The sequence below is a fragment of the Neofelis nebulosa genome, chromosome 13 (assembly GCF_028018385.1).
Source record: "Neofelis nebulosa isolate mNeoNeb1 chromosome 13, mNeoNeb1.pri, whole genome shotgun sequence".
NCBI lineage: Eukaryota > Metazoa > Chordata > Mammalia > Carnivora > Felidae > Neofelis > Neofelis nebulosa.
Genome location: NC_080794.1, coordinates 43,293,504 through 43,303,907, shown reverse-complemented (window position 1 = coordinate 43,303,907; position 10,404 = coordinate 43,293,504). Strand labels below are relative to the sequence as shown.

The 10,404-nt window shown below is 49.3% G+C and overlaps 1 long non-coding RNA gene across 1 annotated transcript; it reads left to right on the top strand.

Annotated features, from left to right (window-relative positions):
* The first annotated feature begins 5,000 nt into the window (after positions 1–5,000).
* Positions 5,001–9,690, top strand: LOC131492888 (uncharacterized). Its single transcript, XR_009252331.1, has 4 exons — positions 5,001–5,379; positions 6,180–6,663; positions 7,449–7,741; positions 8,257–9,690. It is a non-coding gene; the product is annotated as an uncharacterized LOC131492888 (long non-coding RNA).
* The last annotated feature ends 714 nt before the right edge of the window (positions 9,691–10,404 follow it).

Genomic DNA, 10,404 nt, shown 5'->3' with positions numbered 1-10,404 from the left:
TTGCTCTGGGAAGCAGCACATCGTTTTTATTCTGGCTGCTTTGCGATTTTTTCTTTATTTCTTTTTTTCCAGCATCTGGGTGATGATGTATTGTCATTCGGTTTCCTTTGTGTTTCTTTTCCGTGGAGTTTGTTGAGTGTTTCAGGGTCTGTGGGCTTATAAATTTTTATCAGATTTAAAAACGTTCAGCCACTGTTTTTGCCAAGTACTTTTCTGCCTCCCTCCCTTTTACATTCGTGCTTGGCTCTTTGGTACCGTCCCGTAGCTGACTGAGGCTCTGCTGAGCCTTCGGGATCTGTGTTTCATGTGGGTAACTTCGTTTGCTAAGCCTTCAAATTCGGTGATCTTTTCCCTTCCGGTGTCTGATCCACTGCCGATCCCATGCAGTGAAATATTCATCTCGGATGCCGTATTTCTTTTTAATCCCTGGTCTGTATGTCCTCTTCCTTATCTTCCACTCCCCTTCGCCTTGAGTCCCTATTTTCCTTTAAGTGCTTTAACATGACAGTTGTTCCCACATCCTTGTCTGCCAGTTCTAGAGTTTCTGCTGTATCTCATGTCTTCGTATTGACAGGTGTTTCTGCCTTACGATCTGCTTCTCTTTGCTCTGTGGCATGTCTGGTAATTTTTAGCGGCTGACGGACACGGTGAATTTTATGTTGATTATCTGGATTTTGTTGTCTTCCTCTGAAGGAAGTTAGATTTTGTCCAGGAAGGCATTTAGGCTCCTTGTGCATTATTTGATCACTTGCAGCCTGTTTCTGAGATTTGCTAGGGCTGGGCTGGAGCAGCTTTCATACTCTAGGGCTGGAATATTCAAGGGTGACCCCTCTGAGGCCCCACCAAATGCCCAGGTGACCAGTGAGGACTCACCTTTCTTGTCATCCGTGTTCAGACATCTCGCCGCCTTGTGTAAGTGCTGGGAATTGTCCAGCTTACAACTTCCCAGTGACCGTTTGCCTGATTTTTTGGAGTTTCGTGCTATGTAAGCAAAGCCCCACACTCATCAAAGACCCAAACGGCCTCCTCCGCAGATTCCTGCAACTCTTTTTCTTTGTTCCAGAAACACGTGCTGTAACTTCTAGCCATTTCAGCTTTCCCAAACTCCCGTTTCTACCCTTTCGACCCAGCATGACTGCGAGTTGGACTCCCCCACCTTTCTCATGCCCGCTGTCTAGAGCTTGCCTTAGGCAGAAAGCCGGGGTGACACACGGAAGGCTGGGTTCATTGCAGGGTCCCCCCATTCTGTTGCTCTTCTCTCAAGGATCACAATCTTGTGCTGCCTTGTGCCCCATGTTTGGAAAGAACTGTTCCCTACATTTGTTCCATTTTCCTACTTGTTCTCCACAGCAAGAGGATACATCCAGTCGGCACTATTCCATCCCAGCCCAGTTTCGGGATTTTGATGATATTCCTTTTGGCTAGAACCCTCCTGTTGGACTCGCCTATCCTGCTCCCCACTCTTTCCCCCAGCGACTCCAAATGTGCTGCCTCGTAGGAGAGCCCTTTTTGTGGATAGTTCCCGTGATGGGTGGGTTCGGCCCAGCCTGAACTAGAACCTGCACGGTCAGGAACAGTTAGAACAAGGACAGCTCACAACTTGGGCAGCGTGTTGCAACAGACAATGCACTTTCCCTTTTTCTAAAATTATTTTCCCCAAAACTTGGCAGGGCGATGAAGACACAGATGCCGAGAGATGCTCAGGACCTGCTCAAGTCAGCGACAGGATCGCCTGACTTCAGAACCTACCCTTTGGGATTTGCCACCAGCAGCCCTTACAAATCCGGGTACTGGTTCTCCATCCCATTCCCCTGAGGTGAGTGATCGAAAGTTGCTGGCAATTTCTTCTTCTATTTTGCAGCTACATGGACCTCACTCTACTTGCAGAATCTGGAAACCTCTACTTGTTGTGACATTGTAACTTCCGGGGGCAAACAATGCTGCTCGCTCAGCGGGAATGGTATGACTGGCTGGGGAATGAGCGGTGGGAGCCCGGTCTCACTGGGGGAAGAAAGCCTGGGACAGGAGAGCCCGGGAAGAGCAATGATAGAGCCTCCAGCAGACCTGGCGTCCAGTGGGACTTGCCCTCCGAAGGGCACTGGCTCAGGCATCATGTCACCCAGGTGGCCTTGAGGATCCAATACTGACCTGGGACTTACGGGGAGGACCAGAGAGCTGGCTGCCTGGGGTGTGGCCCTAAGCAGAGGGGATATTTTTTAATAAAGACGGAACATTCTATTTGTCGAGCACCCACTCTGTGCAAAGAACTACAAGGAACATTATCTCATGTAACTCTCACTGTGTTCTCTGTGGGGAAATTCTTGAATATTACAAAGGTACTACATGCTGGTTGAGAGGGGAAAGCAGAGACACTCAAGAATTAAAACAAATTACCTTTGGTTCTATCACTCAGATAACAACTTATCAATTTGCCGTATCCCCTTTCAGAAACTTTAAAAGGTAGCTTTGTTGGAGTATAATTTACATACCATAAAAGTCACCGATTTTAAGTGTAAGGTTGGATACGTTTTAGTAAATTTTTACAGCTGGGAACTTAGCGCCAGAATCCAGTTTAGAACATTTCTATCACTCCCCAAAGGCACACTCTGTTCCCACCCAGCCCCAAGGCAAACACTCATCGGCTGTCTCTTTTCGAGGCGCGGCAGGTAATTGGGATCACGTGATACATAGTCTTTTGTGTCTGCTGTCTGACCTCTTTCACTTAGCGGAACCCTTTTGAGAGATTTAAAAGCTTTGCTTTGGAATGCTTTTGGGGGGTTGCTCCACCCCTCCACCAGACATTCATTTCTTTTTTGTTGTTACATAGTATTCCTTTGTGTAAATGCACCCCATTCATTTATCTCTTTACTAGTTGATGGACATTTGAGCTGCTTCCAGCTGCAACCTATTATAAATGTTGCTATGAACCACCTTGCTGAGACTCTGCATGAACATGTTTTCATTTCACCTGGGTAGATCGCCAGGAGCAGAACTGTTGGTCTGTGGTGTAGGTATACCTTTCACTTGATGAGGAAACTGTCAGGCTATTTTCCAAAGTGGTTGTACCACTTGTATTCTGAAAGCAATGTGAGAAGGTTCCAGTTCCTCCACAGTTTTGCAACGTTTGGCATCGTGGGTCCTTTTGGCCACAGCCATTCCAGAGGGTGGGTCCTGATAGCTCATTTTGACTTTAGTTTGCATTTCCTTAATACCAATGATGGCGAGCCTGTTTTCATGTGCTAATTGGCCATTTACATATCTTCTCTGGGGAGAGGTCTGTTCCAATATTTTGTCTATTTTTTATCTGGGCTGTTTTCCTTCTTATTGAGTTGTAAAAGTGTTTGGTCTTTGTTCTGTATACACATCCTTTGTCAGATATACGACCTGCATATATATTTTTCCTGTCTGTGGGTTCGTCTTTCCGTTTTCTCAGTTGGTGTTTTTTGAAGAACAGAAGTGTTTTTGTTTTGATGAAATCCTGTTCAGCAATTTTTCTTTTCAGAAATTTTTATGTAAATATATTTTAATAGGACTGTAAAGGTGCAATCATGTTTTCTCTTATTATTTTTATCTTGATAAATTATGCTAATAGATTTTAAACCTTCCATTCCCAGATTATACCCTACCTAATCAAAGTGCATTATCCTTTTAATATCCTCCTGAGATTTGATACATATACATACTTCATTTTGAACCTTTACATGTAAATTCCTTGTGATATTATCCTGTAGATCTCTTTTTTGTATATTATCTTTGCCAAACGTGGTATTCTAGCTTATAAAATGAATTGGTAGTGTTTCATCTTTTTTTTTTTTAACATCTGAAATAGTTTACATAGCTTGGTAATGATCTATTCCTTGAAATTCTGAGAAAAAACAAACAAACAGTGACACTTGCATGTCTGAGAGCTGCCTTGTATGACCATCTCTCCTGAGTGGGGCTTATCTTTGCTTTGGGAAGATGTCTCCTCCATCGCAGACCTCAAGTGGGATTTGTGTATTTGTTTCCAGAGGGAGAGACACTCCTGGGCGTTTATACAAAGCTATTTAATGTGCCTGATCTTGGGGACTCAGCAGACGGGAGCTTCCTTCCCAGCAGGCCATTGCTAGTGGTCTATAGTGGATGGGAGCAGCCCAAGGGTTATTTCTTCAGAGATGGCCACTCTGGCCAGCTCGGTTCCCTTAGCCTCAACTGCATACCTGGGGGTAACGTTACTCCCCTATAAAACTATCACCTTCTTACTAGATCTCCAGATGGGAAACCAAGAAATATAGGGAGTTTGCTTCTATTTGAGTCTGTTGCTTTTTTTTTTAACGAAAATGCAAATTGGGGCACCCCGGTGGCTCAGTTGGTTAAGTGTCTGACTTCGGCTCAGGTCATGATCTCGCAGTTTGTGAGTTCGAGCCCCTCCTCGGGCTCTGTGCTGACAGCTCGGAGTCTGGAACCTGCTTTGGATTCTGTGTCTCCCTTGCTCTCTGCCCCTCCTTCTCACTCTCTCCCTCAAAAATAAACATTAAAATAACTTTTAATTAAAAAAAACAAAGATACAAATTGTTTAAAAGTATAATTTATTAACTTTTCCCCCAGTTTTTTTCCAGGATGTTGCTCTGATAAAATTTTCACCTTTAAAGTTAATTTTGGCCATTTCTGTCTTCATAGAAAATCGTGCATTTGCCTTTGCCTTTGCCTTTGAAATCGTTCAGACAGTTGATACATAAATTCTTATATTGGTCTAATAAGGTCTTTCATACAATGCCAACGGTCACTTTCCCTCCCCCACTCTGAATTTTGAGTATTGTTTCACCTCTCTTATTTTTGCAATTAGACAAACTGGCTGTTTTCCTATTTTGATGCTTTTCCCATTCTCCACTCTCCCCACCCCCACCCCCGGTTTCGATCATCTCATTTAGTTTCTAAGACAGGAAAGTTCATAAATTTTTTGATGCCAATTTCTGGAAGTCAGGGCAACCCATTCAAGGAATTGTCATTTTATAGATGAAGCAGCCAGTTTCAGACATTTCACAGGACCAGGAAAATGGCAGAGCTGGGGTTGGACACGAGGCCAGCCCTCTGCCCCCAGATCTCAGCTATCAGCCCCGACGAGTGACACGGGTACTGGGAGGTGCCACCAGGAAACAGCCAGCAGTGGGGTCCAGAGGGCAATGACCACCCGCCTCAGAGGGGTATAGGCAAGCCTGAAGCCTTGCCTCTACCCTCTGTGATCTCTGTGACGTCCCAGCCCTTCTCTGTGAGGTCGAGGGGCCACACCTGCTAAGTCGCTAAGCCTCACATTCACACACTGAGGCCCAGAAGCCTCAGGCCACACTCTTCCACTGCTGTCTAGGATATGAAGCGGGGTGTGATGGGGTGTGTGTAGAGGTGTATATGTAAGAAGAAGGCCAGGTGGTGAAGTTGGTTAAGTGTCCAACTTCAGCTCAGGTCACGATCTCATGATTCATGGGTTTGAGCTCCGCGTCAGGCTCTGGGCCGACAGCGTGGAGCCTGCTTGGGATTCTCTCCCCCCACCCCCACCCAACCCTCTCTCTGCTCCTCCCTGACTTGCGCTTTCTCTCTCTCAAGATAAACAAATAATTTTTTTTTAGAAAAAGAGGAAGGCAGAAGGCCAAGCGTATGTTGCTCCCCAACAGCACTGTCCCGAGAAGAGAGGTTGACCAAATATTTGGCAAGACTAAATATTACGATCTCTGGAAAGAAGTGTTGTGAAAGGGAGGGAGAGAGGTATGCTCCAAGCTCTGCCATAGTCTGCGCCCGTTTACCCCCCTTCCCAAGCTCCCTCCCAACAAACATGCACTCATTCAGGCTCAAATGCAAAGCTACTAAATGCTGCCGTGTGTCCCAAGTTTTTTGACACACAGGTAAGTACATAAATAGTCTGGTCACTGCAGAATTCTGCCCCCTATTGTGAATTAATGAGTAGTAGTCTTTGGACATCTAAATGAGGTGCAACGACCTCCTGGAATTCACAGCCAGAGAATCCCCAAGGCTTTAATGCCACCTCCTCCATGAAGCTGTCTCAGATTTCCCAGGTGGAGTAGGGCTGTCTCCTTAGGCCTTCTGGGGCCACTTGGTTTCGCCGCTCTATCAGCTGTCCTCGGGAGTCTGCCTTGCATTCATTATTAAGAAACAACTGTGCTATGGGACAGGCTACAGGTGCATAGATCAGTCTTGATCCTTGCCGTCCTGGAGCCTGGAGCCTGGAGCCTGGTGGCAGAGAGAAAACGTGACTCTGTTTCAGTCACTCTGTGATTGGTGCTCTGAAGGAAAGAAGTCAAACAGGAGCTTGTTGAGGTGACCGGGATGGCTCAGAGGATAAGAAGCCAGCCGTGTGCACAGTGGTGGGAAGACTCAGCTGGACAGCGTTCCTGGGGCAGGAGCCCAATGGCCAGAGCGGCTGATGCGCAGGGAGGGGGGAGGGACGGCGTGATAATCAGGGAGGGAGAGGCCCACCTGCAGCGCCACCCCCCTGGCCCCCTGGCTCGCCCAGTGCCTTCTCTGTTGGCCCTGCCACCCCCGAGATTTATCGGGTATCCTTCTCTAGCTTGAGAGCACAAGATCTGGGTCCGAGTCATTTCCAGGTCCCCAACCAGGAACACGGGGTCCGGCCTTGAATCAGACCACAATTGACCAATGAACAGAGTTGGGGTAAGCATCTGCCTTGGCGAGATGATAAATACGGGCGTTATTTGCCAACCAGACCAGGTGCGATTTCAGGCCCAGCCAGAACCCAGCAGATAAACCTGCCTGCCGCCTGTGTCTCCGTGGGTGGCATATTCCCCATTCCTCCCAAGAGCAGCTCTGCCTTCCCACTTGCGTCCCAGGGTCCCCTGCAGCCTCTGATCCAGTGAGAACGTGCCCTGAGTGTGGGCACCTTATTCGTGTTTGAAGGAGAAGCTTCCAGACCAGCTCATCCTTTCCTTGGCCCTGTTATGCCCAGAATTCGTGATCCCCAAAGACCACCAGGGAGCCGAGTCTGATGCAAAAGCAAAAGAGCCTTTATTCGAGCTAGCTCGAGCCCAATCCACTATCTGCACCAATGCAGTGGTGAGATGCTGGGGAGAGAGAGTTTCAAAAGCACAAAGGTTTTATTGGGGTCTAGGGGCAGTTGGTGAGGTAATGGCTGTGGCCTCAGCCGATTGGCTGGGGAAGGGTCGGAGTCCTGTGACGCAGGTCGCTGGGCATGTTTTGATCGGGAAGTTTGAACCGGTGAGCGGGAGGTTACCCAAGGGGATGAGGTGTGGTCTGAGGTTTCTGCGATTTTCCCGGAAAGGGGGCATGTCGGGGACATAGTCACTCAAGGTGGAGGACACAGAACAAGATGGAGTCGGCCGGCATAGGTCCGCCCTTTCAGCCCCATTTAGACCTTTCCACCCTGGCTCCTTGAAGACTGCCAACTGGCGGTGCCTCACCTCTTGCCTCTTCCCCGGCAGCTGCATGGAGACACCTGCTCGTAGGAGACTGGTGGAGAAACATCCCTGCCACGAGCATCCAGCCTTCGAGATGTGCGGGGAAGTGTGTAATTGACAGGCAGCCCGACCGAGGCCCTCCTGCGGGACCAAATTGTAATCGGCTGCGGCGCTTGGTCACAACAGGGATTCCTTTTACATCCTAGTGCGGCCACGAACCTGGCAAGCAGGTCCCCGCGGTTATTAAGAAGCCTCCTGACTTCAGCAGGTCGCCTTGGGTCAGTGCAGCGGCATACATTCTGGCTGCTAGGCTCAGAGTGAGTATCAGGCTGAGATCAGGGCTCTCACGTCCTTGAGGAGTAGGTGACCGAGTGCTTGGTCCCTCGTGTACTTGGGCAGGTGGGTGGGAGAAGCCGTCTCTCCTAAGGCAAGAGCAGGAGAGGGCGTGCGCTCCAAATTGTGAAAATGTGATACAGCTCCTTCCACGATGAATTATTCACACGCCAGGATGAATTAATAATCTGAGCTGTGAATTAATTTTATTGGGTTTCCAGAAAGGTGACCATTTCAGAGGCAGGAAGGAGGTGCTCCTGTGCTCCACCCACCGGCCCCCAACCCAAATCATTAAGGGTGTGAGCACACAGGCTCACCCAAAGCAAATCAGTCAGAAAGTGCCTTTTTTTTTTTCTGTGTTGGAAGGTGACTCATGGACTTTACCCACAGTTCCTTTTTGACCTTAGTAAGAAATTACAATACCCCTAATTGCCCCCGAGTCTTCCCCTGTGGCCAGAGTAAAAATTTTCAAATTAAATGCCTTCTCTTCTTCCCTGAGGTTGGCGAAGACAGCCTTGTAGACACAAATCCCTTTACACTTGGACATGGAGAAAAGAATCAAGATGGATGGCCCCAGCCCCCCCAGCCTGCTGCACACCTGCCTGCCCCCGCTCCCACTGCCTCGCCTCCTCCCTCCTGGCTGGTTCCTTGACAAGTTCATTGCTGTGTTCACCAGAAAGCGATCAGCAGAGTCTTGCTTCTGGAGAAGTTAAATGCAGGCCGACAATTCCTCAGGGGTTCACGGGATGAAAGGCTGCAAAAGAGGGTTTGGAAGCGCTTCACAGAGGGACCAACGTCTACACATACGTCAAGAGAACTGTTGTTTGGGGAAAACAAGTTGTATTGGAGGCTTTGGGAATTGCAGAGAGGTTTCGCAAGAACTCAGAGGAGCAAATAAGAAATAAAAGACACAGCCAACGTTTATTGAGTGCGTGCTATGCGGTGGGCTTCGTGTTGAGCCTTTTCAAGTCACTTTTTCATTGTATTCTCCGCACCTTAGCGCACTGTCTCCTGTCGTTAACCCGCAGAGGTCAGGTGATCCTCCTGAGGTCGCCGAATGAGTAGCAGAGCCAAGACTCAAACTCAGGCCTGCCAGGACCCGGAAGGCCGTGACTTTCATCTGTGTGCATGTCCTAGGGGACGGGAGAGAGGAAAGGAGCACAAGCACACAAGTCCACAGGGCAGCAGCGATAGCGACACAGGACGACAGAGCCGGGAGCTCCGGACTCCCATCCAGACCCCGTCACCAGCAACCTGGGACCCTGCAAATGCCTCTTTGCTGCTCTGGGCCTGTCTTCTCTCCGGTGAGATGGCAGTTTCAAAGGAGAAGCCCCCTCGGGCCCAAGTTTGTAATGCTCTCCTCTTCCTAGTCCACAGGTGAGAAGACTTCGGCTCGGGAACAGGGCCACTGGAAGTCGTGGCCAATCTGGCCCAACCCGTCACAGGGACCTTGAAGCCCCTCTGCAACGTGTCCAGGGACTCCAGGCCCTGCTAGCAAGATGGAAATGGACGAGACCCAAGGCGGCTTGCGCATACTTACCGAGTGAAAGTAGTATCTTGAGCGTGACTTCCCTGAGTCTTTGCCACGGGCCCCCGCTAGCAGCGGCCCAAGCTCCTCTTCGGTGCTGAATTTCCCTCACCGGGGCCGCCAGTGAGCCTTCCGACGGCCAGACACGTGACTCTCTCTGTCTGGGGGGACGTGGGGGGTGGAATCCGGGAAGACTTGACTCAATTTGATGGAAAGCAACTTCCTTCTAGCAGTAGGAAGTTAGAGGAAGAGCAGAGCCGGGTAAAACAGACAGCAAGCAGTACAGGGGCCGGTAGGCCTGCTCTGAGCATTGCTGATACTTACCGGCTGTGTGTGGCTCCAGACAAAACCCCTTATGTCCACACATCTTGGTTTTCCTCTCTGGGTAAAGAGATGCAGACATTCGGCCCGCTGAGATCAAAGCGCCAGACGGGAAGGGGGTGTGTGTGCTCAGGGCTGCCTACTACTCCATTATTTCTGGAAGAATAACCGAGATAATGAGGTGACGGGACGGCAGGAGGGGAGGGGTGGGGTAAGCCCAGAGCTGCCTCTGACCACAGCGTGGAATGTGGTGCAGCCTCCCAAAAAGCCACGTGTCAGTTCACCTGGAGGGGCTCCTGAGTCAACAGAGAAGCATATACAACATGATCCAATGTTCCAAAAGCAAGAGTAACGAGAAGGTATGCTACTCTATGATTATGCGGGCAGCGAGGGAGGTGTGCGGGGGATGCACTCTGGGGATGCATTGCAAGGTGAAGTCAAGAGGAGGGTAAAAAGCAGAGAGGTGGGGAGGGGAGATGATAAGCAAAAGGGGAAAAAAGCGAGTTAGGGTATCCGCAGCCAATGAGGACGTTGGCTGTGGCATTGGCATGCAAATGTATTGCGCAAAAAGTGGATACAAGAACGTTCAGTGAAATGTGACTCCCCTAGAAAGAACCCTGATTGATTCCTGTCTCAGAGGGTGCTCCTGAGGCTCAGGCGACGTCATCGCGTGCCAGGATGAGAGAACCGTCAGAAGTCGCATCTCAAGAGGAGCTCCAAGACTCGAATTCTGTTCTGCCAGCACCCGGGGTCGGCTTTCTGCCTTTTGCAGCCACCTCACTACGTAATCACGAACCA